This window comes from Protopterus annectens, chromosome 1.part1 (genome assembly GCF_019279795.1).
Source record: "Protopterus annectens isolate FY-2018-M chromosome 1.part1, PAN1.0, whole genome shotgun sequence".
Taxonomy (NCBI): Eukaryota; Metazoa; Chordata; order Ceratodontiformes; family Protopteridae; genus Protopterus; species Protopterus annectens.
Window position 1 is genome coordinate 1610523674 of NC_056726.1, and position 7232 is coordinate 1610530905.

Consider the following 7232-nt stretch of genomic DNA (forward strand, 5'->3'; position numbering starts at 1 on the left):
GGATGATTACTGATGCATTGGAGATTATAGATGAGACTGATAAGCTATTCAATATGTTTAAAGTAATGGGATATCCAAAAGCTTTCTTTTCAAATATTTTCAATGAAGTAAAAGAAAAAGGAGAGTGGGCCATTTTGTTCCATTACTAGGAAGGGGTTCTATGACATTGTTTAGTCAAGGTAGTGAGGATAGTTCTCCTCAGGCCTTTAATAAAGCTCTCCTCAGGCCTTTAATAAACTCTAGTTGTCACCTACAATGCTATTTTTTATGACTTGAGAGTAATAGTTGAAACCAACTAAAAACTTTTTGGGGTAGACCAAGAGAATTTGGAAAGTGAGGGCATAAAGCCTGTTATAGTGTATAAAAAGGATGTGTGTTTCAAAACATTGTTAGAAAATCCTGTAAAAGACGATTGTGTGATAAAGTTGCACCACAGGATTTACTCTGGTAGTAAGAGTGTGGTATACTTAGCTCAGTGCAAATGTTGCACTGCATTTTATATAGGTGATAAGATGAAGTTAAGTCTCAGGAAGAGAATTTATCAGCATAATTATGACATTACTAGAAAAGATGTTAGAAATGCTTTATATAAACAATTGATGCAAAACCCTGAACATGGTTAGAATATAATAATAAATAGATTTTTTGGAGTTTAGATGGCAATTAAGAATCAGCACCACTAAATAGCTACATTTGAATTAATCTACTTCCTTATCCAGTGTGTTAAAATTAAAAGCTGCTAATTTTGTTAAGTATAGTTTTGGGCCTATGATGCTAGAATTTATTTTAATTTCCTTCAAGGTGGTGAAAAACTTATTTATTAATTAATTAATATATGTGAAAATACATATTTTTATTTTATTTTACATTTATTGACCAGGCTAGTCCAACTGGATATATGTCCATTTTCAGTGGAGGCCCGGAGAGAAAAGCTCCAACAAACAAAAAACACACTATCATGTATAATAGTGAGACATTTACAAATACAGTTAAATGTACAGATAATCATCCTGTGCTCCTATGCATTACATTTTTTTATTTTATTTTTTTTACTATATATATATTATTATTATTACTATATATATATATATATATATATATATATATATATATATATATATATATATATATATATATATATATATATATATAATACATATATTAAGTATAAATATAGATATAGACATATTTTCTATTTATGAAATTTGTGACTATGGTAGCTTTTAGTGAAGGGGAAGATGTTATTTGTTTACCCTATCCCAAGTATCAGAATGTTTTATGGGAAGTCTAATGGATTTTTTTAGCAAGTCTTGTATAAATGTTGCTTGATTGTTAATTGATAAACTGGTCAATATACTTTGATAATGTTTTTTTAATTGTGATTGTATTTATAAGGTTTGTTGGGATGTGTTTTTTTATTCCGAAGAAGTCCAGATGATAATAAAGAATGAAAATGTTCAATAAATTATTACTGAGTTCAGCTCTGAAGTCTTTACCTTCATTTTTGTTTTATTCTTGGTTTGTGTAATTGTGTTTTGTTTTGTTTTTGGTATTATGGCTTTGTAGTTTATTTCACTGGATGCAATTACATCAATAAATTAATTAAACTGATGAAGTACAGATAAGTAAATTGTTAAATGACATTCATATACAGTGCTATATGACACTGCAAATCCTTTTTTGATCAAGATCAGTAGAAAGTTGGTCAGTGGACTTTGTCACTTTTCTGACGGGTGTGTGATCTTAGAGTTGTTATATTTATCTCTTTATTTATTGAATTTGTTATCTGAGGTAGAACACCTTTCAGTTCTGACCAATTTCAGTCTCATCTCGAGGTTAATAATATAACCATTCATACAGAGAACATAAGACAACAAAAACATTTTAAAGCAGCAAAGGTATGTTGTTACATAGTGATTTGCCTCCTTGCAAAAAAAAAAAAAACTTGTTTGTACAGATTTTGTCTGTTCAGTAGGTTTGATGAGTACTGGAGCACTCAGTGGAGTGGTTTCTGATGTATCGAGTTATCCATCTAGCCAGAGAGATACACACACATAACTGTCTAGATTTTTGCTTGATATCTTTGCTCTGTTCCTCATAAAATCTGTGGTATTTGGGCAAATCACTGTGGATTGAAGTCATTAAATAATGACATACATTTGAGTTTCAGACATCATATCCTAGAGAAAATGCATGCTAATACAAATGCTGTTATTCCAGTAACTTTCTAAGTTTATAAGAACAATACTTAAAATCTGTCCCTATTTTGTGCCTCTGGCCCATCATTATTTTAGGTTTTCTCCAGAATTCCTGTGCTAAACTCACACTTGTGCAAGCATGTATAGTAAAATAGTCTCACATGTTCTGACAAGAGTGGTGTTAAGAAAATTGTATAAATAGTTGTACACAGAATAACCACTTTAAAACATAATGCAAATAATTGTAAATACAACTGCAACTTTAAGATGGTAGATAACTATTTGTATAAGGCACAGAAGATTCCTGTCTGTTTTATGTAATAAAACTAATTATGCAATTACACGCATGTCGAAAAGAGGTCTGTATCCAAAACAAACCAGATAAGTTGGCCTGTCACAGAGGAGCAATAGCTGCCTGAAATATCAGTTCTGGGTGTTTATGCTGCAATAAATAAGAATCATTGTGAACTCTCAGGGAAGACATGGGCATCTTCCTGTGAAAGAATCATGAGGGGAAACACTCCACCAATATGTGTTTGTATACATAGACTTTGTCCCCTGCTTTTTGTCAATGCAAAAAGAAATTTCTAAACTGTTTAGTAGATAAATGATGCCCTGTTTGTCAAGGCTCTGGAAGTTTTAGAAAAATTTTTTTTTCCTTTTTCAGAAAGCTATTTTAGCCCTTAGACTTTTGATGCATTAACATACTGACACACACAGATATACACACACACACAAATATATATATGTATATATATATATATATATATATATATATATATATATATATATATATATATATATATATGGATCTAGGACATTTACTCAAGTGAGCAAACGACCGAAACCCAAACAGCCGGGGCATACTTACGCGAAAGTGCTTTTCACAGAAGTAGCACTTTCGCGTAAGTATGCCTGTTGCCGATGCTGTACTACAGTGCGGGTAAGGGAAATTTCCCTTTTCCCCACTGTAGTGCGGTCTCGGAGGGAGAATATTAAAGTGAGGGGATGTGGGGGGGGGCACAGCCCCCACATGGGGGGTTCAAGTGGGTGAAGCTCCCTTGCTAAAATGTAAATGTAATGTTTTATTTTTTTTGTAACATGCTTTAACGAAAGCACTTTTTCGATAAAAGCACTTTCGTTAAAGTGTGTTCAGTTATTATGGATTCGGACGTTTGCTCACTCAAGCAAATGTCCTAGATCTATCTAAATATATGTATATATATATATATATATATATATATATATATATATATATATATATATATATAGAGAGAGAGAGAGAGAAAGACACACACACACATACACACACACATGCATATATGCATATAGATGCAAACATGTGCTTTTTTTATATTTGCCTATTTCTAAATTAGATGCACCATGATTTTTTTCAGTAAACCCACCCCTAACAGGGGCAGATATACTTTGGAAGTATATAATAAGTGGGTACAGCATATATGCCCCTGTTAGGGGTGGGATTACAGAAAAATCATGGTGCATCTAATTTAGAAATAGGCAATATAAAAAAAAAGCATGTGTGTTGGAATTTAGCTACTTAACAAATGAAGTTAAAAGGTGCTTACATAAGAACTGGAGTATTTTTAAAACTAATAAGGAGATATACCAAAAGGTAGGTGGATGCCCCAAATTTGTGAATAAAACTGGATTTAATATTAAAAGCCTGTTAGAACATAAGTTGGAACCCAGAATTGAAGTACTTATAGGAACAAGACCGTGTGAAAGCTGCAATGTTCCTTCATTTATAAAGATAATTTTATTATTTTGGATAACAAGATGAAAAGTAAGATGGAGTTTGTCAAAGGGAATTGTTTGAGTAAGGGGGTTGTATATTTGGCAGTCTGTAATTCATGTTCTGGATTCTATGTAGGAAAGATGGAGCAAGCTCTAAGGAACAGAATGTACGAACATGGAAATGACATTAAAAATAAAAAAGTAACACGTGCATTATACAAACATTTCCTGGTCTGTCCCCATTTTAACAAGTTCTTGTTTGGCATTTTAGAACAGGTGAAACCTAACCCCAGGAGAGGTGACTGGAAAAATATGTTAAAAAGAGAGAGAAACTCAATGGCAATTTAAAACAGCAGCCATGTTTCCCTCTGGCTTAAATGAAACCATCTCAATAGCCCCTGTGTTACAGGAAAGAGCTAATCAATTATAAAAATATATAAACACATATATACATATGAAAAAAAAAATTATATAAAAAAGTTTTAAATACAAGTTTTCATCTATAATATATTTATTTAAGACAGAGTATTTTTTAATGAAATAAAATGAGTTAATATTTTATTGTTTTATAAAAATAAAGCTGGATATCCATATATATATATATATATATATATATATATATATATATATATATATATATATATATATATATATATATATATTAATAAAAAGCTTAACAAATGCTTTCAGAGTGTAATTAGCGATTAACATGTCGATTGTTTGACTTTGGTGTTTGGCTAACTATTTCTATATAAGTGAAGATGGTTTTATAGGAAGTTTATTCTGATGAAGGCTATATGTTGTAGCTGAAAGCACTTAATCTGGTTTGTCATTAAAAAAAATATACTTGGATTTTATACGGCCTGTTTTTTTTTTATTTTATGGTGTTTTAGTTATTTTGGGTGATTGGATAGTTTTACGTATTTTTTGCACTGAACAATTACTAGGCTGTATAATATGGAGATGGAGACAGAGCAGAACGAAGACATTTTCGGTCAAGTAATTTCTGGGCCTGTTTCTATGGTAAATTCCGGGTTGAGCCTGCTAAAATTAGAAGTCTCCTAGTTGAAAGGAGTTGGAACAGCAGGTGAGTATGTTTTCCAGCCTTCAAAACAGTTTATTGCATTCTACAAACATTTGCTCACATTTGGAGAAGGGCGAGGAGCCAAACGGCTTGGTTGTCATGGATATATGGAACAGTGAGGAAGGAGCATTAACTGGTTGCATGACTGACATTTCACATACCCAGGGGAAGGACCAAGAATGTAATGGCACTACAATGAGAACACACCATCTTTCAGATGGTGCAGACATGAATGTGAGTAAAAATAAATCCCAGGACAAACTTTATTTTGGCACAAAGGGAAGTATGGCGGCTTCCAATACAGGTACTGTAAATTTCAATTTTCATAATGACCAGGAGAGACTGGGAGCTAGCAAACAAGGTACCAGTGGTAACAACAGTCACTTAAAAGCCAGTAATTTAGCTGGGGGTATGGAGAGACTGGTTGATAATTGACAAATGACTAATGAGGGCTCACAAAGGGGTGTGCAATTGGAATCCAGTGATGAATGTTACAACATTCTAATAATTAGAAAGTATGTATTTTCTGAAGCTAGGCAACATGATATAGAAAACAACAAGGTTGCTGATAGGAACGGTGAAGGAAAAGGAAAATTTTCATCTCTGAAAGACATGATATATTTTTTTGAAAAAAGATTGTTGAAATTGAAATCACTGGAATTAGACATTGCATACTGTAATGAATGTTTAATTTTACAAATTCTTCCTCAAGTTTTGAGAATATTTAAATTTCCTTTTGGTATCAACTATAATGAAAATGTTTTGGATGATTTTATTACATTATTTGATGAAACTGGTATAAATATTGTGAAAAACTGCCTTTTATTATGAGCAACAAAGAGAGGATGTTGCAAAGGAGGTGGAGCTATTGGATAAAAACATTACAAAATATTTGTTTTTCCCTCAACATAGAGAATTGTATTTAAAGATTTTTTATAGGGTTGATAGAAGAATAAACTATTTATTCTTCAAGAAAAAAAGAAAGAGAGGGACAGTAAACCATATAGAGAAAAGAAAGTATACCCAGTACAAAATATTTTACATTCTCAAAACCACAATCACAGAGATAGTAAAATAGATACCTAAGGTGATGCCCAGGGACATGAGGAGGACTATATCGTGAGGGAAGATATAATAAACAGTGAGACCTTGGACCAGGATTTTCCAGTATTACGCCGCTCAGAGAGGTTATCGCAGAGACAGATGACTACAAGGGGGGATACAATGGATACTACCCTGTGTCACAGAGAATGAACAAATACAAGGGAATGGACCAATACCAGTAGAAGGCAGACAAAAAATAGTGAATACGGTGGATGGGTTTACTATATATAACTATACAGAACAGACTATTACAGATACCCCTTTTCAACTTTTTTCTAAAGAAATTAAATTTGTGCCCCAAACTAAAGCTAGTCTGGTAGATAACATTACAGAAGTAAAGTTATATACAAGAAAATTAAATTTTGACATTATATTTTCAGAGGATATTCATAACCAAGTTAGTAGTAGGGATACACCACATAAAAACAGCATGTACAACCCCCCTCCTCTATATCCTTTAATTGGCACCTTTTAAAATGTAGGTTTGGAAGAAATATATGAGATGCATGATAGTAATAAAAACAGAAAAATAAGATGGAATTTAAGTAAGGATGAGTATAACCTCTTGATAGAACTGAGGAAAAATGGGGCTATAAGGATCATGACCCCTGACAAAGGGGGAGGTGTGGTACTATATAGAGCTACCGATTATTCAGATGAAATGCAAAATTTACTGTTTAATGAAGAAACTTATGTCATGGTTTCAAGGAATCAAATCAACATTTATTTTCCCAAATCAATGCATATTTGGAGGAATATTTATTAAACAAAAGAACTGAAATAGACTTATATAGTTTTTTTGTATGTCAAGGACCCTAAAATTCCAAATTTTTTTGGAATTCCCAAAATACACAAAAACATTGAAAAGCCACCATTTTGACCAATAGTAGCAGCAGGGGTTCAAAGACATACTCTTTAGCAGTCTTAGTGGATTCTTGGGTAAAACATGTAGTGCATGAAAGAGAACATCTAGTGAAGGATTCTTGGGAATTTCTTGGGTCACTGAAAAAGGAGAAATGGCAGGAAATTTTGATATTTCTTACCATTGATATAACAGACTTATTCACAGTGATACCCAAAAGGGAGGGTTT